This window comes from Schistocerca piceifrons, chromosome 5, assembly GCF_021461385.2.
Source record: "Schistocerca piceifrons isolate TAMUIC-IGC-003096 chromosome 5, iqSchPice1.1, whole genome shotgun sequence".
Taxonomy (NCBI): domain Eukaryota; kingdom Metazoa; phylum Arthropoda; class Insecta; order Orthoptera; family Acrididae; genus Schistocerca; species Schistocerca piceifrons.
In genome coordinates this window covers 521,544,869-521,567,388 of record NC_060142.1, presented here as the reverse complement: position 1 = coordinate 521,567,388, position 22,520 = coordinate 521,544,869, and the positions used below count along the sequence as shown (strand labels likewise).

Here is a 22,520-nt window from a genome sequence, read left to right as displayed (position 1 = left end):
GTGCGGCATGGCGAAATATTCTCCCTGAAAGAACCTCTTCAACTATAATTTTCGGTATCGACTGCCTTCGGAAACAGCTTGATTTGGAAAGGAACGACGGGGAAAGCTTCCGCTACTGACGTCAGTGCTTTAAATTGAAAGCCGCTGTCAGGGACTAACGGCGAAGTAGGTGTGACTTGCAGAACCGGTTGATGGTCATTCCCCGTCCACACACGGCGTGTAGCCTACGCAAGGACGTAGCTACGTCATTCGACTGCAGTAATGACTTACGCCGTAAAAAGCCGTACCAGGCGCATCGCAAAGAACGAAAATCTTAGACACGCAGTTTTTAAAGAGGCTGTCGGTTATACGGAGGAGATAGAGAAGATCCAAAGAAGAGCGGCTTGTTTCGTCACAGGGTTATTTGGTAAGCGTGATAGCGTTACGGAGATGTTTAGCAAACTCAAGTGGCAGACTCTGCAACAGAGGTGCTGTGCATCGTAATGTAGCTTGCTGTCCAGGTTTCGAGAGGGTGTGTTTCTGGATGAGGTATCGAATATGTCGCTTCCCCCTACTTATACCTCCCGAGGAGATCACCAGTGTAAAATTAGAGAGATTCGAGCGCGCACGGAGGCTTTCCGGCAGTCGTCGTCTCTCTCCCAAAGACTGCATGTTATATGGACTTTGAACGTCATCTGCAGCCTTACTTTCGACTCACCGTACCACAGTCTGACTACGGAGGGGAGCTCGCGCCTAGGCACACAGGAGCAGGAAATTCACAATCTCCGGTTTCGGCAGTGCGAGCCGCAGAGAGAAGCGAGCCGGCAGTATTCTGCCTAGGCTCGAATTACGAGATGCGGCCACAACACTTCGCCTACAGCTGACGCTCCGGTTCCTAATTGTTCCGGATGCGCTTTAGTCCTGAAGCACTACACAACTTTTCACTCCAGACGCAACAGTTAGGGCCGTGGAATTCCAAACTTCCTGTGTGCTGCAGCACGACTAAACTGCTGCAGTTACACTCGACTGAAGCTGACAAAGCTTAAATTAGTTTCAAATCAGCCAAGGCGCTAGACTTAACCTTTGATTACTAAGAGGGAACATACCAGGTGTGCCCGTATGAAATGAGCGTTAAGATACAAATGTGTCGATAAGGAACATTTGTTGGGAACGAGCTTTAATTTTTTTTTTGTTTGGTTGGTATGACATCTGTCAAAGATATTTAGTATACATCAAGTCATGGAACAAACATTGTATGTTTTCATCGTGTTAACAATGTCGAATTTTGTACCAGAAAGAGATGATTTGCGGAAAGCATTAATTTTTTGTTTTCATTTGAAAAAAATTGCTGCAGAGTCGCATCGAATGCTTGTCGAGGCGTATGGTGATCATGCTCTATCAGAAGCAACATGCAAAAGATGGTTTCAGCGGTTCAGAAATAATGATTTTGATGTAAGAAATGAGGAACATGGAAGACCACCAAAAAAGTTCGAAGACGTCGAATTGCAAGCAATATTGGATGAAGATGATACTTTGAGTCAGAAGCAAATGGCAGCAATGCTAAATGTTGCACAACAAACAATTTCTGACCGTTTGAAAGCTATGGGAAAGATACAAAAGTGTGGAAAATGGATGCCACATGAAGTGAATGAAAGACAGATGGAAAACCGAAAAACCATTTGTCAAATTTTGCTTCAAAGACATGAAACAAAATCAATTTTGCATCGAATTGTTACTGGCGAGGAAAAATGGATTTATTTTAGGAATCCTGAACGGGAAAAATCATGGGTTAATCCGAGACAACCATCAACATCGACTTCAAAACCAGATCGATTCGGCAAGAAGACAATGCTCTGTATTTGGTGGGATCAGAAAGGTGTAGTGCATCATGAGTAAAACTGTGAATACTAATCGCTACAAACAAATGATCAATTTGAACTATGCATTGATCGAAAAAAGACCAGAATGGGCCAGAAGACATGGCAAAGTAATTTTTTTACACGACAATGCACCTGCACACAAAGCAAAACTGGTTCAGGATAAAATCAGAACACTTGGCTGAGAGCTGCTACCCCACCCGCCGTATTCACCAGACTTGGCCCCTTCCGACTACCATTTGTTTTCATCAATGGAACACTCATTGGCTGAGGAACACTTCGATTCCTACGAAGAAGTCGAAAATTGGGTGTCTGATTGGTTTGCTTCAAAAGACGACCATTTCTATTGGCGTGGTGTCCACAAATTGCCAGAAAGGTGGTCAAAATGTATAGAAAGCAATGGTCGGTACTTTGAATAAAACGTTTTTACTTTTCAATCCAAAATTAGTGTTTCATTTTCACAAAGAAACGCTTATTTCATACCGGTACACCTGGTATTGTACTAAGGTCATATACGGGCTGTGGTCAAAAATAACGGAAAACTTTGTCTTTCTTAAAGAATCTATTCATCAACATCAACACTTTGTCCCCTTGAAAGTAATCCCCCTCGGATGTAACATCACAATCAGCTTTTCCACAAATAATAAATTACAACAAAAAGTAACCCATGATGTAAATACCTCCAAGAGTCTCTACCGTAAATCAGGAATATACAAACTCAAATGCGATACATGCCCAAAATTCTACATTAGCCAGACAGGAAGAAGTTTTGAAATTAGATACGAAGAACACATTGATGCATTAAGACTTGGTAACTTGAACAAATCCGCATTTGCAGCCCATGTTGTTGTTGTGGTCTTCAGTCCTGAGACTGGTTTGATGCAGCTCTCCATGCTACTCTATCCTGTGCAAGCTTTTTCATCTCCCCGTACCTACTGCAACCTACATCCTTCTGAATCTGCTTAGTGTATTCATCTCTTGGTCTCCCTCTACGATTTTTACCCTCCACGCTGCCCTCCAATACTAAATTGGTGATCCCTTGATGCCTCAGTACATGTCCTACCAAACGATCCCTTCTTCTGGTCAAGTTGTGCCACAAACTTCTCTTCTCCCCAATCCTATTCAATACTTCCTCATTAGTTATGTGATCTACCCATCTAATCTTCAGCATTCTTCTGTAGCACCACATTTCTAAAGCTTCTATTCTCTTCTTGTCCAAACTATTTATCGTCCATGTTTCACTTCCATACATGGCTACACTCCACACGAATACTTTCAGAAATGACTTCCTGACACTTAAATCAATACTCGATGTTAACAAATTTCTCTTCTTCAGAAACGCTTTCCTCGCCATTGCCAGCCTACATTTTATATCCTCTCTACTTCGACCATCATCAGTTATTTTGCTCCCCAAATAGCAAAACTCCTTTACTACTTTAAGTGCCTCATTTCCTAATCTAATTCCCTCAGCATCACCCGACTTAATTAGACTACATTCCATTATCCTTGTTTTGCTTTTGTTGATGTTCATCTTATATCCTCCTTTCAAGACACTGTCCATTCCATTCAACTGCTCTTCCAAGTCCTTTGCTGTCTCTGACAGAATTACAATGTCATCAGCGAACCTCAAAGTTTTTATTTCTTCTCCATGAATTTTAATACCTACTCCGAATTTTTCTTTTGTTTCCTTTACTGCTTGCTCAATATACAGATTGAACAACATCGGGGAGAGGCTACAACCCTGTCTTACTCCCTTCCCAACCACTGCTTCCCTTTCATGTCCCTCGACTCTTACAACTGCCATCTGGTTTGTGTACAAATTGTAAATGGCCTTTCGCTCCCTGTATTTTACCCCTGCCACCTTCAGAATTTGAAAGAGAGCATTCCAGTCAACATTGTCAAAAGCTTTCTCTAAGTCTACAAATGCTAGAAACGTAGGTTTGCCTTTCCTTAATCTTTCTTCTAAGATAAGTCGTAAGGTCAGTATTGCCTCACGTGTTCCAGTGTTTCTACGGAATCCAAACTGATCTTCCCCGAGGTTGGCTTCTACTAGTTTTTCCATTCGTCTGTAAAGAATTCGTGTTAGTATTTTGCAGCTGTGACTTATTAAGCTGATAGTTCGGTAATTTTCACATCTGTCAACACCTGCTTTCTTTGGGATTGGAATTATTATATTCTTCTTGAAGTCTGAGGGTATTTCGCCTGTTTCATACATCTTGCTCACCAGATGGTAGAGTTTTGTCAGGACTGGCTCTCCCACGGCCATCAGTAGTTCCAATGGAATATTGTCTACTCCGGGGGCCTTGTTTCGACTCAGGTCTTTCAGTGCTCTGTCATACTCTTCACGCAGTATCATATCTCCCATTTCATCTTCATCTACATCCTCTTCCATTTCCATAATATTGTCCTCAAGTACATCGCCCTTGTATAGACCCTCTATATACTCCTTCCACCTTTCTGCTTTCCCTTCTTTGCTTAGAACTGGGTTTCCATCTGAGCTCTTGATATTCATACAAGTCGTTCTCTTATCTCCAAAGGTCTCTTTAATTTTCCTGTAGGCGGTATCTATTTTACCCCTAGTGAGATAGGCCTCTACATCCTTACATTTGTCCTCTAGCCATCCCTGCTTAGCCATTTTGCACTTCCTGTCCATTTCATTTTTGAGACGTTTGTATTCCTTTTTGCCTGTTTCACTTGCTGCATCTTTATATTTTCTCCTTTCATCAATTAAATTCAATATTTCTTCTGTTACCCAAGGATTTCTACTAGCCCTCGTCTTTTTACCTACTTTATCCTCTGCTGCCTTCACTACTTCATCCCTCAAAGCTACCCATTCTTCTTCTACCGTATTTCTTTCCCCCATTCCTGTCAATTGCTCCCTTATGCTCTCCCTGAATCTCTGTACAACCTCTGGTTCTTTTAGTTTATCCAGGTCCCATCTCCTTAAATTACCACCTTTTTGCAGTTTCTTCAGTTTTAATCTACAGGTCATAACCAATAGATTGTGGTCAGAGTCCACATCTGCCCCTGGAAATGTCTTACAATTTAAAACCTGGTTCCTAAATCTCTGTCTTACCATTATATAATCTATCTGATACCTTTTAGTATCTCCAGGGTTCTTCCATGTATACAACCTTCTTTCATGATTCTTAAACCAAGCGTTAGTTATGATTATATTGTGCTCTGTGCAAAATTCTACCAGGCGGCTTCCTCTTTCATTTCTGTCCCCCAATCCATATTCACCTACTACGTTTCCTTCTCTCCCTTTTCCTACACTCGAATTCCAGTCACCCATGACTATTAAATTTTCGTCTCCCTTCACAATCTGAATAATTTCTTTTATTTCATCATAAATTTCTTCAATTTCTTCGTCATCTGCAGAGCTAGTTGGCATATAAACTTGTACTACTGTAGAAGGTGTGGGCTTCGTTTCTATTTTGGCCACAATAATGCGTTCACTATGCTGTTTGTAGTAGCTTACCCGCATTCCTACTTTCCTATTCATTATTAAACCTACTCCTGCGTTACCCCTATTTGATTTTGTGTTTATAACCCTGTAGTCACCTGACCAGAAGTCTTGTTCCTCCTGCCACCGAACTTCACTAATTCCCACGATATCTAACTTTAACCTATCCATTTCCCTTTTTAAATTTTCTAACCTACCTGCCCGATTAAGGGATCTGACATTCCACGCTCCGATCCGTAGAACGCCAGTTTTCTTTCTCCTGATAACGACATCCTCTTGAGTAGTCCCCGCCCGGAGATCCGAATGGGGGACTATTTTACCTCCGGAATATTTTACCCAAGAGGACGCCATCATCATGTAATCATACAGTAAAGCTGCATGCCCTCGGGAAAAATTACGGCTGTAGTTTCCCCTTGCTTTCAGCCGTTCGCAGTACCAGCACAGCAAGGCCATTTTGGTTATTGTTACAAGGCCAGATCAGTCAATCATCCAGATTGTTGCCCTTGCAACTACTGAAAAGGCTGCTGCCCCTCTTCAGGAACCACATGTTTGTCTGGCCTCTCAACAGATACCCCTCCGTTGTGGTTGCACCTACGGTACGGCTATCTGTATCGCTGAGGCACGCAAGCCTCCCCACCAACGACAAGGTCCATGGTTCAGCCCATATTGCTGAAGAAAACCATTCAGTGGGAAACATTGAGGACACCTTAAAAATTTTACATCTAGCAGAAAAAGGAGCCACTATGGATATATTAGATGAAATAGAAATACATACACACACACACACACACACACACACACACACACACAACACCCCAGACTATATCCTTAATGAACAAACAGAGTTAGCTAACACCCCCTTCCTGAAAAATTTCCAACCTCCAAAGCAAATAATATTATTACACCTATTTGCAGATCAATTAGCAAAGTTATATGTTACTATAATTCTCATGATGCTAAATGTAATTAAATAATATACTAATTTAACTACACACTACTATATGTATATATTAAAAAAACTTTACAATTAATGTAACAATATCAATTCAAAAATTCAATGTCTCTGTACTAGTGTAAAAGGCATTACAGTTGCGTAAATGAATGTATGATGCTTTCCAAACATAGGACATCATCGTCAAATGTTACGATATATCATAGCATCTTTGATACTCATATGTTTTTAAGATCTTTGTATGTATCAAAACGTGTGGTGCGTGGTAGAAATCTTCTCAGTGACAAATCTAAAGCGTTCAGTGAGAAAGAACTTTACGTGTGCAACAATAAGAATGCAGTGGACATTCCAAACCGACGTTTCACGTAAGCCACATTCAACGAAAATCTGTAACGCAACCATCTGTGTGTGACGTGTTTATAAATAGGCGTTATTTATTTTTTAGGACAATCTGTAAAAAACACACCACATATCATAAAGCGTGTAAACCATCTGAGGATGAATCACACCGATTCCAAACCGGTAACGGTACCCTTTGAATAAAGGAACTGAAAGTAAATTTGTGGCTGGTTGCTGTCCTAACACCATCAACATGTGTCTTCAAACAACAGCCACGGTCTCCATCATGTCGTCATATGACAAAATTGCATGCAAGAAATAGTCTGTTAACTAGTCCGAAGCTTCTAGAGGCCGACTGTCAACACATTTTGGACCTTGATTTTATGACTTACGTTCACGTAAAAGATATATAGGCCTACAGGAGTGGCTTAGTTTTGTTCATGATTGGCTTGTATATCACCTAAGAAAAGCTATAGCTTAAGCTGTATTCTCTACAGGATTTTCTGTGCACAGAATGAATAAGACTTCTGAAGATAGAAGACGTTGACCACATTTCATGCTATGCCAATTGTCGGATATAGATAGCTACATACCGAGAAACCTCTGTACAGCCTTCGTGGGATTCGGTGGCGGTTTCTCCGTACGCTACAACTCAATTTTCCACCTCGTGGATCGACAACTATGGATTGGGTTGATTTGGTGGAGGAGTTCGAACATCGGGGTCATCGGTCTCATCGGATTGGGGAAGTAAGTCGGGTGTGCCCTTTCAAAGAAATCATCCTGGTAGTTGCCTGAACCGATTTAAGGAAATCACAGTAAACCTAAAGCAGGGTGGCCGGACGCGGGATTGAACCGTCCTCCCGAACGCGAGTCCAGTGGGCTAACCACTGCACCACCTCGCTCGCTCCGACAACCATGATCATTATTGCTATTTCTTATACTCGTGCACGTAAATGAACACACAACGAAAAAAATGCTTAATTTATAGTTTTTTGATTGACCTAACCTAATTAACATTGAAGTGATTAAAATAAATATTACACCCGCGCGCGCGTCGGGGAATTTCAGATACTGTCATGATTACTTTTATGAGAGGTACAACACTACATCGAACGTACATCGGCTCGATGAAAGCAACTCCACAAATAATCGTCGTCATCTGATTCGTACAAAATATACTGGGACAAATCTCAAAATTATTTCATTTTACGTTGAAGACTATCTGGATAAAATAATCTGCTAAACATATGTACGCTGAGTATGCAGATGATGTAGACAAAGAACCGCATTTTTTAATTTTTAATTTCCTCCTCTTTACGAGAAGATTAAGGAAACATTCGATGATATACGGAGTTTCAGTGATACGCGAGGTAGCTGATACTGTTTCTTCTTCTTCTTCAACATGGCGGGTTTACGGTTTTTGGTCACATATTTGAGCAAAAAAAAAACTTCAGAGAAACATCACACTGGATTTTTTTCCGAGTTTTCGTGGACAAATGAAGAGTGGGAAACAGACAAATGGGGTATCAAACTGACCAGCGTGATGTCTAGTTTTTCAATCTTTCACTGACCGCTGCTCCTGCTAGCAATGTAAATGAAGTGCCGAAAATCATCAACGCAGAGCATAAAACTTCCCGCTTTCTCTCGATCTGTATACTCGCAGAATACCGATCAATATTTCAGTATATTACATTTTACACTTTGAGTTTAGTTGAAAACCAAACAAATTTGAAAAAGTCAAATGTTTTGTAAACTGATTTTCTAGAAGAAATAAATTAGGGGAACAATCTGGTGATTCTTTGAGTGCTACTCGAAATCCTGTACAACAAATGAGATGTGTCTCTCTGCGAGTCCGATACGTATCCGCTTCAAAGCCAGTTGTCATGTCGAGTCCTTTACTAAGTCTTTCCCAAATACATATTCTCTTCTTGCATTTGGCGTCTTTTTATTTCAAGTTGTAGCCCTTTCAGATTTAATAATGCTATATTTGGAATTGTTTGTACATTATTGTTTTAACAATAGTGTAAAGCTGTACAATAATGAGGAATCGCGAAATTGTCTGGTTAAAAAAAAAAAGAAAAAAAAAAGAATTTTGATTTCGAAAAAGTGACTTCGACAAATCTGGGTGCACTTTTGTAATGTATATCAAAAACCATAGAACTTATTAAAGCTTTCTTCTATCTGTTAGCCTTACGTCACTAACGTATGACCATCTCAGCTACTGTACACGGGCGCGTTAAATGTTTCTCTTATCTGTATTATTTCTTACTTTAAGGCAAATCATTTCACAAAAAATTGGCCTTTTGTTTGTCTCTTTTTAATTGAAATTCTGTATCTGCACCCATGCTCTGCAATCGGCGGAGAAGTGCATGGAAGAGGGTACTTCCTATTAGAGCTTTATACCTGTTCCAGTGACGCATGGAGCGTGAGGAGAATGTCGCTGCCGTGTGCGTAGTAATTAGTCTAATCTTGTTCCTGTGAACGCTACGGGAGAGATACAGACGGGGTTGTATGTTCCCAGATTCATCACTTACAGCTGGCTCTTGAAACTTTGCAAGCAGGCTTTCTCGGGATATATTGCGCCCATGTTCAAGCGCCTGCCAGTTCAGTTTCTTCAGCAGCTCTCTGACGTTCTCCCAGGAGACAAACGAAACTGACCATTCGTGCTAGCCTTCTCTGTATACGTTCAATACATATCCCCTTTTAGTCCTACCTCGTACAGATCCTAGACACGAGCAGCATTCTAGGATGTGTCGCCCGAGTGTTTTGTAAGCAATCTGCGTTGCAGATACAGCATTTCCCTAGTACTCTACCAATGAACCGAAGTTCCCACCTACTTTACCCACACTCACGACTGAGCCTACGTGATTGTTGTTACCCTCGGATATTTGTACTCCTATGAATTCATCGATTCTACTCGTGATTCGTTGATTTTGCAGTTCTTGGATATTATGAGTTTTCATTTTGTGAACAGTACACCTTCACATTTCTGACCATTCAATGTTAGCTTACAACATCTGCACAGCTTTGAAATCTTATCAAGATCCGAATGAATATTTGTGCAATTTTTTTTCAGACTATATGTCATTATAGATAATCACAACATCCACGAAAGGTCCGTTGAAGTATTAACTTTTTTTAAATGACTCTTGTATATTTTACCTTAAAATGAGTCCTGCTCTCGTAAAGCGTCGTGTGATTTGTGAGGTTCATTACGGATTGTAAGTGGTTGAGTCAAATTTTTCAATTTGCTAATATTGTACAATTGAGACGTCGCCTCCATCTGAAATGGAAAATTGTAAACTTTTTATACGAACTCTGCTAACTTAAGTCTCGCAGTCTATGTGGACCACGACTTCCGGCTTAAGAAAATCACAACTGACAAGCTGCTCCTTGTCCCTCTGGGCGCTAAACCCTCCATGATATCAGGAACGGATACCTGAAGTACATGGTACATTGAAACTCCGATAAATAGTGTAACATTTGTCTTGATTGGCTCTTACTCCTGTCCATTCGGCTTGCCCTTCTAGTTCACCTTTGTTTTTGACGCATGTGACCACAATTGCACCTCTCTTTAATGGTTATTTACATCCAAACCTTTAGAAATCTCACTGACATCAGTACTTGAATTAGCAAGTTAGTCGGTTGTAATATGGTGTAACGACAAAAAATGTGTCCCTTATCTTTGAGTGGAGCAGTCTCTCTCGCCATTAGGCTCCTCTGTTCATTTGCGTTCTTGGTATCAATCACTTTGTACAAATATCCTCATGCACACTTACGATAAAAACAGAAAACGTATTGGTGAACGCTGCGGTGTTGGTGGAAGTCACACACACACACACACACACACACACACACACACACACACACACACACACACACAGTCTTACGGCCGGCCGTTTCAAGGAAAACGAGTTACAGTCGACATTCTCCCTTCTCTAAGGCATGTAGAGCGCAAGCTGACGATTGTAATGGCACGTGCAGTGTGCTTTGCATTGTGTGCTGATCCATTACGTACCGTAAAGGTCTTGAACCGAAAAGAATGTACACTTTCGAAATATATGCGCAACAGTATTTCTCCAAAGATACAAGGACAGATCAATAACTGAAGATGAAATTTTCTGCACTGTAAGTTGACAGTGGCTTGCCTTTACCTCTGTTCTCATGCGATACCTGTGTTGGTTCAGTGAATAACTTTATTCATAGTATCAGATTTCCACTGTCCGCATGCGCCAAGTAAAAAATGTGGAGTGTGATCGTTTCCCGCATTCTGAAGCGACTACAGATGTAGGGATTATCTGCAGAATGCAGCTGCAGTATGATGGCTGTTTCATTGAACCGAAGATTTTCGAGTGCATGGATCGCTTTACAAGCGGACGTTTATCTGTAGGGGACGGAGAACATCAGGGTAGGCCATTCATTCGAGAACCGACGGGAAAGTCGAGACAGCTGACGTCCGGTTCGCGACGACCGTTGCGCGAGAGCTGATGATACTGCGTAAGAGTTGTGCGTTAGTCACGGTTCAAAACTTGCAATCGTCAACGAATCTTTAAATTATCACCAAGTTTCTGCTCGTTGGATACCACTTCAACTGACAAACACAAACAGGAGCTTTTGGAGATGTCGAAATCACATTTAAGGGGAGGCCGACTTGGCGCAGGAGAGGCACCACAGGACATTTTAATTTCCACTGTCTATACATTTACAAATAAATTCATAAAATTTTGTCAGCATGACCAGGAAGGATTCAGGAATCACACTTAGAGCAGTGGAAGTTCAAAAACAAATTTTTTTTTAGATGTGTAAGAATCTCTTACTTCTAAAGAAAGGTGTACCTACAGGAACAAATGCAGTCAATATTAAGTGAAAAAATGATGAAATTTCATACGTAAAAAATATTATTTTGCTATGTTTTTGAACTTCCATTGCTGTGAGTGTGAATCCTGAATCCTTCCTGCTCATGCTGACAAAGTTTTATGAATTTATTTGTTAAAGTATAGACAGTGGACATTAAAATGCCCTGTGGTGTCTTTCCTGCTCCAAATCGGCCCGTTTGACGTCCTACCCCCCCCCCCCCTCCTTAAGGCGGTTTGAAGGGAGGGAGAGGACTTCGTCGCACAGTAACTGTTGTTAAGATGTGGGTCCATCATTACGAATGACATCGTATGCTGCAGAGGATGGTGTGGAAATATCCATCTTCACCAACAGCAAAAATGTTCGAAAGCAAGCTCCTGTAGCCAAGATGACAGTGTTTTTGGGATATGAAAGGTATACCGCTAATCCTTTACACCCTAGAGGCCATACATGGATCGATAGCAGCTGTGAGCTACTGCGAGATCTGAAACCCAAAATGTAAAGGAGGAGGAGAGGGAAGATTTCAAAAGGTGGGATTTACTTCAAGATAATCACCGCTATCACGCAAGTGGGGAAAGAAACCCTGTACTCAGAATCCTGCTTCTGAGCTGCTGGAACACCCACCCTACAGTTCCGACCTAGCTCCAGGTAATGTTCGCGTTTTCGGTACAATGATATAGGAGCAGCTGCCGGAGTCCAAGTTTTCGTCAGATGACCAGATTGTGGAGGCAGCGTAAAATTGGTAGCGGTGGTGCTTTTTCCCAATAATAATAATAATAATAATAATAATAATAATAATAATAAACACGTATATTTTAAATTTCCTTTGCTTTCTAATCTGACCTTGTAATAACGTGGTTTTTCAATTTTGTTAAGAGTTCAACATCCCCATCAACAACTAAGTTCATCAGATGGGTGGGTGGAGCGGGGGAGGGGGGGGCGGCATCTTTACAGTTGGACCGCTAAGATGAGCCCATAAATTCCTTAACTTGATTTGACTTCAGGAAACGTTGGGAAATAAGTGTGAAACACTGTGCGGGAGAGTGTACAACGCAGAGCAACTTCCTAACAGTTTAAAACTGTTCCTGTCAGGGACCTTGAAGTCGGACCTTGATCCAATGTATTCAACGCTCTTTCCAAGCGAGTCATTCGAAAGCACTTAAATCTGACTCACGGTTTCATTCCACCAATGTCTGCCTGTTTCTGATTCAGATTCTACGGAAGTTCTCAAGCGTACCTCTCTGTACTAACTTTCCTGGGAGAAATTGTATTGCAGAGTGCGCTATAGCTGCAGTCTCTGTGTTGTGTATGAAACAGAACTTTTACTCTGATGACTTTGTATAACGTTCATTGTAATGAAACTTCATGACAAAACTATGTGCCACATCGGGAAACAAACCCTTGGATCAGAAAACGAAGCCGAAACTTTCCCTAGGCAAGGCAAATAAAGTAGAATTCTAATCTCGACCTGACACACAGTTTTAATCCGTTAGGAAGTTTTCGTGGAAATCTGTGTCAGTAGTATCTTCAACAAATGTTCAGACTTGGTTTTCTGCTACAACCCTCTCCATGGCAAATGGACTTTAGATGTGGGAGGGTAATTAATCCCGGTAGTGCTAAAACCAATATCTTTCTTCTATCCGAAGCCAAATGTACACGATGAGACGCTCTAAGATGTAGCACAAAATTTCTTATGGTATTACTAGGTAAAGTGAAAGTTTATTCTGTTTTGAAAATTTTTCGTGAGTATTCAATGATACTGGTTGGTATAAAAAGTCGCCACACACCACTTCACCCTTGTGCGGCAGATTCAGTTTCTTGACCATTCCCCTGTGATCTTTTCCTTCTGCTCAGTCACAAGCTCCGAACACTGTCGACAACGAATGGTCTTTTTAAACAACTCAAGGGGAGGATGCCACCAGTTTCGGTATTTGTTGCCTTCCTGAAAGTGTGACCTATTTTACGTTTGCCTAGTGTGACAAACCATTACATCAGTATTATTTGCAGATGAAAATTTTTTTATGTAGTGGTGTAGGATATTTCAATATCTTTGCGAAGACTGACACTTGCTACATTACAACATGGATATCTTCTAACTGCATTACATACGTTGTGTGACCTCAGCAGAAGGGTAGGTATTCAGCAACCTGCTTTCTCATTTTCAATGGCATCCGAGTTTCGAACAACTACCGGCCTCATTCAATCATACTTTGTTCCTTTCTCCCGAATTTCAACCTTTTCACTGACGAAACGGCGTCCTAAACCTTCGTCGAAGTATTTCTCCAGTATCGTTTTCATAACCGAGTTCCAACTCACGTTACGATTACATTAGTGGAAAAGATCTTTTCAGCAATTCTCTTTACACACGTGACTGAAAAATGTCAGCCCTCCCTTTACTCTGGTTTTACGAGTAAAATTAGGACAGAGCTGCAGAAAAAAAAAAATCTATGTTCTAACGAAAGTTCTGCAGCATTAAAACTTCAACCGGCATCCGAAGTCCTCTTCACTACGGAGAATGGGGATGTCGACTGGTTCTCCAAACCCCTGCAGACTCGTGTATAACGCTTACTGGCCCTCTAGAGCTTTTAGAATTCCGCCTCTAATGGAATCGTTATTGATGACCCTGAAACAAACCTACACGACATTGTTTTCAGGGATAATCCTAAATTGTATCTCCTCCGTCGTTTAATGAATTTCTTTTGGCATTTTTTAAGTCGATCACAAGCACGTCACATATTTAGGGGTAATAACATTAAGTGATATGAAATGATATGAAATTGGACGATCGTGTAAAATCAGTATTATGGAACGTGGGTAGAAGACTTTTTTTTGGAAGATTATGTGAACTCGCAAATCATTGGTAAAAGGGTGTGCGTGTGTGTGTGTGTGTGTGTGTGTGTGTGTGTGTGTGTGTGTGAGTGTGAGAGTGAGTGTGAGAGAGAGAGAGAGAGAGAGAGAGAGAGAGAGAGAGAGAAGATCGATCTCATTTCATTGCACTTTGATTTCCTTATTTCACCGACCCCTATTTTACAGCATACTTTAAGCTTTCGGGTACATCAAGTAAATATCGCTTTCGAATTGAACTGAAATGAATAAAACAAACAATGAAAAGTATTAGTTACTGGGAATTTGAACAGAGGATTTCTGTCTTCAAGCGTGACTGCCCTTAACCACCGTACCTTGGTCAGCCTTTGGGCAAGATATACCACACCAGTCAGAACAGAATATTTGTGGAGTAGGTGCACTATCTAATTTTCCCGTTAGATTGTGAAAAAGATAATCACTGCCGTTTAATGATGGGCAAGAACAGCCGATTAACAAAAGAGCGCCGGCCGGAGTGGACATGCGGTTCTAGGCGCTACAGTCTGGAACCGAGCGACCGCTACGGTCGCAGGTTCGAATCCTGCCTCGGGCATGGATGTGTGTGATGTCCTTAGGTTAGTTAGGTTTAATTAGTTCTAAGTTCTAGGCGACTGATGATTTCAGAAGTTAAGTCGCATAGTGCTCAGAGCCATTTGAACCATTTTTTGAACAAAAGCGCTATGGGAGACGTCTATAAAATCCAAGCATTCTATGTTCTTTTATAAATTCCAATAAAAATGTATAGGAGGAGAAATATAAATAGTTATTGTTTTTGTCTCCACTTGATACTCAAAGCTACAGTTCAAACATCAGATCTTTCCATTGTTATCCGTGCGCTCGAGTGTCTTAATTCGTAAGGAATCTTCGACAGACTCTTCCTGCCGTAATATCATCGGGAAATTTACTATTCTCAAAACCAGCCCAGCTGCTCTTTCAATCGTCACAGCGCCTTAGTTGCAGGAAATTTAGACCCTAAGCTTTAATTAACCTCTCCTCCCACCCCTCCAGTGTCTCCAGACCAACAAAGACTTTGTTACTAAGTATTTTGCCTTGGCTGCTGACAAAACCATGATACACCTCTTCTCAGGTTGACTCTATATTCACCTGCCAAACCAACACTTCATTATGCTTGATAGACACCTTTGCAATAATGCACTAGCACAATACCCAACTCCGTCACACAACTCGATACAGAGGTACCGCCCTCTGCACACAACTATTAGAAGCTTCAATCATCCGTAACTATTGGAAGCTGGGCATCACTAGGAGCAGCAGCAAAATGGTTCAAATGGCTCTAAGCATTGTGGGACTTAATACCTGAGGTCATCAGTCCCCTAGACTTAGAACTACTTTAGCCTAAGGACATCACACACATCCATGCCCGAGGCAGGATTCGAACCTGCAACCGTAGTGATCGAGCGGTTCCGGACTGAAGCGCCTAGAACCGCTCGGCCACTCGGGCCGGCCAGCAGCAGCAGCAGAAACAGCAACAGTAATATATCCCTCAAGAGAATCACGTAAGTACACATCTTCATATTAACAGCGCTATGACGACGTCGGACACTACGTAAAATTCTTCTGCTGCAGATTGTGATGCCTTGAACATTTAAAACATCTTGACTATTTCATTCGTGGAGTATATCTGCCTTTTGTACAGATGAAGAGCAGATGTCAAACTACCATCACCCTAACCCAGCAACGTAACATCGCAGTGAAACTTAAGACTACAGTTTATTCGGTAGTTTTTGTGCCTGAGAATTGGTCTTTGCTAACTTAAGCGAAATTTCGTATTAAGCGTATTTTTTCCCAAGTATATGACGATTCAGGTTTTCTAGAACTTCGCACTCCATCCTAAATGTACTACGAACTTAAACCATCGGCGCTGATTTTCTGTGTATACCTCCAGTTTCAATTAAAACAGATCGCACAGTCTTTGGTAGACAGACCGACTGCCTTTGAACACACCTCTTTCGTATACGAACTGCGTCTCCCACTGTCTTACTAATGATTCGAAGTATGTCATTTGCGTTACCTGTGATTGAAGCTATGAGATTGTTGTATCCCAGTGCTCTCTCTCTCTCTCTCTCTCTCTCTCTCTCTCACACACACACACACACACACACACACACACACACACACAGAGAGAGAGAGAGAGAGAGAGGAGAGAGAGAGAGAGAGGGGGAGAGAGAGAGAGAGAGATACTACTATTGCTCTCTCCAATTTTCACGTACTCAATCATATCCGATCACGAAGAATGTAAAATTATCAACTATGTTAATGTTAAAGTATGCTATGTGCTATTAAAATCCCGACTGAACTACAGAATAAAGGCTCACGACAGAACAGAACGTGGCTGATCACTTCCAGAGAACTGGAATGCGTCTTTTACGCTGACAACACATTAAAACCTTCTCTGTAATAATTAAACCATGTCACACAATCTTAAAACTCGTACCTCATTAGTCTCGTCGTAGACAGAAACAGTACACATCAGCAGGTAAACTAATCTCTGCCCTCGATGTTGGAAATAAAATATATTCAGTTAAAAAGTGGCGTATTGATATGTGGATGCAGAGTTATTGTGATTTGCCGCTACTAGGCAGTTCAGACGAATAAAAGATGAGCGAGTAACTGACTAAACGTTTCTCCCTTATAAAGGACTTAGATACGAAACATGTAGCGGTGAGCGTCTGTGTGTGTTACAGGCCGCTGCGCACGTGCCAAGCTGATGTTTCGTCGCGTACACTCGGCGTCGCCCGCCCAGTGCCGTGGCACGCTGTGGACGGGGGTCATTAGCGGCTGTCTGAGGCGGTTGCGCTGTTGGCCCAGTGACTCACCTGTTGCGGGTCGCTGTAGTTGGCAGTACAGTGGTGTCCGAGCGGAGGCGTGCGGCGAACTGGCGCGGTGGAGGCTGGCTGGCGAGCTAGCGCGCGCGCCGTCGTGTGGTGTGACGTGCCGGGGCTGTCGTGCGCTGCCTAGCTGGCTGGCCGGGCGGTGGGGGCCGTGCCCCGCTGCTGTAGCTTTTATAAGGGCTGTCCCGGCGCGCCCCGGGTGGGGGTATCGATCCGGCCCGCACCCACCTTGCTACAACTGCGCTCGCAATCACTGCCACCGCCCCGCCACCCCTCCCCAAACCTCCCCTCAGGACGCCAATTACTTGGAGCCTCCGCCACAGCCACCTGCTCTCTTTCTGTCGCTTCGCTTCCTCCTTTTCTTTCTCGGAGTTCTCCAACTTTGCTTCAGTTCCGCCTCCTCGTCAGCTTCAAGCGAGCCTTAAATCTGGCGAGCTTCCACAAGTTAAGTGTGCCCGCCGAGCGGACCCTTGTGCTAAACGGATGAATCGATGACGACCGTCAGCTCACAATCGTCTCCAGAGCCCTATCTCGCGCGATACCTCCGCCACAAAGCCATGCTATTTCTAGGATAAAAACTGGGCTGGTACGAATGGGACACGCGCACTGAGGGTTCCATACAAACTACACAATTTGTCCATTTCGGGAATCCAGAATGGTGATTTTTGTCAAAAAAAATGGCTCTGAGGACTATGGGACTTAACATCTGAGGTCATCAGTCCCCTAGAACTTAAAACTACTTAAACCTAACTAACCTAAGGACACCACACACATCCATTCCCGAGGCAGGATTCGAACCTGCGACCATAGCTGTCGCGCGGTTCCGGACTGAAGCGCCTAGAACCCCTCGGTCACCGCTGCCGGCGATTTTTGTCTGTTATTGACAGTGATACTGGAAAGATATCGCTCCCAGCGACTCCGAGTCTTTCGAGAATGTTTCAGTTTCAAGCTTGTCGGACAACAAATGACAAAAGAAATGTTTTTTCGTGTGATATAATATTTTTTTGGGTCATCGGTCTTCTGACTGGTTTGATGCGACCCGACACGAATTCCTCTCCTGTGCCAACCTCTTCATCTCATAGTAGTACTTGGAACCTACGTCCTCTATTAATTGCTGGATATGTCCGCAGCTCGTGGTCGTGCGGTAGCGTTCTCGCTTGCTGCGGTCAGGTTCCCGGGTTCGATTCCCGGCGGGGTCAGGGATTTTCTCTGCCTCGTGATGACTGAAAGTTGTGTGATGTCCTTAGGTTAGTTAGGTTTAAGTAGTTCTAAGTTCTAGGGGACTGATGACCATAGATGTTAAGTCCCATAGTGCTCAGAGCCATTTGAACCATTTGCTGGATGTATTCCAATCTTTGCCTTCCTTTACAGTTTTTACCCACTACAGCTCCCTCTAGTACCATGCAAGTCATTCCCTTATGTCTTAACACATCCTATCACCTTGTCCCTTTTCCTTATCAGTGTTTTCCACATATTCCTTTCCTCTCCGACTCTGCACAGAACCTCCACATTCCTTACCTTATCAGTCCAACCAATTTTCAACATTCGTCTGTAGCACCACATCTCAAATGTTTCCATTCTCTTCTGTTCCGATTTTCCCACATTCCATGTTTCACTACCATACAATGCTGTACTCCAGACGAACATTCTCAGATATTTCTTCCTCAGATTAAGGCCAGTATTTGATGGTTCAAATGGCTCTGAGCACTATGGGACTTAACATCTGAGGTCATCAGTCCCCTAGAACTTAGAACTACTTAAACCTAACTAACCTAAGGACATCACACACATCCATGCCCGAGGCAGGATTCGAACCTGCGACCGTAGCAGTCGCGCGGTTCCGGACTGAGCGCCTAGAACCGCATGACCACCGCGGCCGGCCCAGTATTTGATATTAGTAGACTTCTCTTGGACAGGAATGCCCTTTTTGTCATTGCTAGTCTGCTTTTGATGTACTCCTTGCTCCGTCTGTCACTCGTTATTTTATTGCCTAGGTAGCAGAATTCCTTAACTTCATCTACTTCGTGACCGTCGATCCTGATATTAAGTTTCTTGTTGTTCTCATTTCTACTACTTCTCATTACCTTCATCTTTCTTCGATTTACTCTCAGTCCATATTGCGTACTCATTAGACTGTTCATTCCATTCAGCAGATCATGTGATTCTTCTTCACTTTCCCTCAGGATAGGAATGTCATCAGCGAATCGTATCATTGATATCCTTTCAGCTTGAATTTTAATTCCACTCCTGAACCTTTCTTTATTTCCATCATTGCTTCCTCGATGTACAGCTCCAATAGTAGGGGCGAAAGACTATATCCTACTCATACACCCCATTTTAGTACGAGCATTTCTTTCTTGCTCGTTTACTCTTACTATTCCCTCTTGGCTGTTGCACATATTGTATATAACCCGTCTCTCCCTATAGCTTACTCCTGTTTTTCTCAGAATTTCGAACATCTTGCACCATTTTACATTATCGAACGCTTTTTCCAGGTCGACAAACCCTGTGATTTTTCTTTAGTCTTGCTTCATTTATTAATCGCAAACTCAGAATTGCCTCTCTCGTGCGTTTACCTTTCCGAAAGCCAAACTGATCGTCATCTAGTGCGTCCTCAATTTTCTTTTCCATTCCTCTGTCAGCAACTTGGATGCATGAGCTGTTAAGCTGATTTTGCGATAGTTCTCGCACTTGTCAGCTCTTGCCATCTTCGGAACTGTGTGAATGATGTTTTTCCGAAAGTCAGATGGTATGTCGCTAGACTCATACATTCTACACACCGACGTGAATAGTCGTTTTGTTGCCACTTCCCCCGACGATTTTAGGAATTCTGATGGTATGTTATCTGTCTCTACTGCCTTATTTCATCTTAAGTCCTCCAAAGTTCTTTTAAATTCTCATTCTAATACCGGGTCCCCCGTCTCTTCTAAATTGACTCCTGTTTCTTCTTCTATCACATCAGACAAATCTTCCCCTCATAGAGGCTTTCAATGTATTCTTTCCGTCTATCGCTCTCTCGGCTGTATTTAACAGTGGAATTCCCGTTGCACTCTTAATGTTGTCGCTCTCGCTTTTAATGTCACTGAAAGTTGTTTTGACTTTCCTGTATGCTGAGTCAGTCCTACCAACAATCATTTCTTTTTCGATTTCTGCACATTTTTCAAGCAGCCATTTCGTCTTAGCTTCCGTGCACTTCCTATTTCATTCCTCAGCGACTTGTATTTCTGTATCCCCCAGTCTTTTAGAACATTTTTGTACTTCCACCTTTCATCGCTCAATTGAAGCATATCTTCTGTTACACATGGTTTCTTCGCAGTTACCTTCTTTGTATGTTTTCCTTCCCAACTTCTGTCATCGCCCTTTTAGGGATGCCCATTCCTCTTCAACTGTGCTGCCTACTGAGCTATTCCTTATTGCTGAATCTATAGCCTTAGAGAACTTCCATGGTATCTCATCATTCCCTAGTACTTCTTTGCTTATTGATTCTTCTTGACTAACTTCAGCCTACTCTTCATCAATACTGTGTTGTGATCTGAGTCTATATCTGCTCCTGGGTACGCCTTACAATCCAGTATCTGATTTCGGAATCTCTGTCTGACCATGATGTAATGTAATTGAAATATTCCAGTGTCACGCGGCCTTTTTCAAGTATACCTCCTTCTCTTTTGATCCCTGAACAGAGTATTAGCTATTACTAGCTGAAGTTTATTACAGAATTCAGTTAATGTTTCTCCTCTCTCATTCCTTGTTCCAAGCCCATATTGTACTGTAACCTTTTCTTCTACTCCTTCTCCTACAACTGCATTTCAGTCTTCCATGACCATTAGATTTTCATCTCCCTTTACTTACTGTATTACCCTTTCAATGTCCTCATACACTTTCTCTATCTCTTTATCTTCAGCTTGCGACGTCGGCATATATACCTGAACTATCGTTGTCGGTGTTGTTTTGCTGTCGATTTGCTAAGAATAACCCTATCACTGAACTGTTCACAGTAACACACTCTCTGCCTTAACTTCCTATACATAAGGAATCCTACTCCCGTTAAACCATTTTCTGCTGCTGTTGATATTACCCCACACTCGTCTGACCGAAATCCTTGTCTTCTTTCCACTTCACTTCACTGACCCCTACTATATATAGATTGAGCCTTTGCATTTCCCTTTTCAGATTTTCTAATTTCACTACCTCGTTCAAACTTCTGACATTCTACGCCCCGGCTCGTAGAATGTTATTATTTCGTTGATTATTCAATCTTTTTCTCATGCTAACCTCCCCCTTGGCAGTCCCCTCCCGGAGATCCGAATTGGGTGACTATTCCGGAATCTTTTGCTAAAGGAGAGATTATCATGAAACTTCTTCAATTACAGGTCACATGCCCTGTGGATACACGTTACGTGTCTGATTCTTCCGCCTTCAATGGCAGTTTCCCACGCCTAGGACAAGAGAGTGCCCTGAACCTCTGTCCGCTCCTCCGCCCTCTTTGACAAGGATGACTTCTTATGCCGGAAGTCTCCGACCGCCAGTGCTGATTATTAACTCTACTGTAAAACCTTGCTTGTTGCCAAATTTCATGATTCTAGGTCAACGCGAAGTACACTACAGGTTTTGATGAGTCAGTTTTCGACTATGAAAATGTATGAGATAAAAGCCCGTATCTTCTCACTGAGTTGACTTAGAAGCTTATACTTTATGCACCGCCAGGGAACCATCGATCTTTGTATTTGATGTGAATTTGAACTTGATACGCCAAATTGCTTAAGAGAAAAAAGGGTCTTAACAGACGGGCAAACTGACGTGTAAAAAAGACAAAAATATTTTTTCGTGTTCTATAATTAAAAATTAAGAATTTTTGGATTGTTCTCGTTACTTGTATTGTGAAACCTCGTTGCTAAATCCCATGATTCTAAATCAACAGGTAGTATCTTACAGGTTTTGATAAGTCAATTTCCTAGTATCAAAATATGTTACATAAATAGCCGTATCTTTTGACTTAATTTAATTAGAATCTAAATTTTTTAGACCGCCAAGGGACTATACGTGCGGACTATACGTGCCGCGCGGGGTAGCCCCGCGGTCTGTGTCGTCTTGCCACGGTCCGCGCGGCTTCCTCTGTCGCAGGTTCGAGTCCTCCCTCGAGCATGGATGTGTATGTGTTGTCCTTAGCGGTAGTTAGTTTACGTTAGATTAAGTAGTGCTTAAGCTTAGGGACCGAGGACCTCACCAGTTTGGTCTCATAGGACCTTACCACAAATTTCCATAATTTCCTTTGTTAACTGTCGGACACACAGAGATCTTTATAAGGGTTCCTTTTTTTTACAGATTGAGGTACAGAACCC

At 42.2% G+C, this 22,520-nt stretch overlaps 1 protein-coding gene across 1 annotated transcript in view; it reads right to left on the bottom strand.

The window, feature by feature from the left end:
- LOC124798305 (aromatic-L-amino-acid decarboxylase) overlaps positions 1-17,311 on the bottom strand; it is a 210,872-nt gene extending 193,561 nt beyond the window's left edge. The window contains exon 1 of the mRNA XM_047261642.1: positions 17,167-17,311. The gene's annotated coding sequence lies outside the window, so the exon portion shown is untranslated. The remainder of the gene's footprint in view (positions 1-17,166) is intronic.
- Between the last annotated feature and the right edge of the window lie 5,209 nt (positions 17,312-22,520).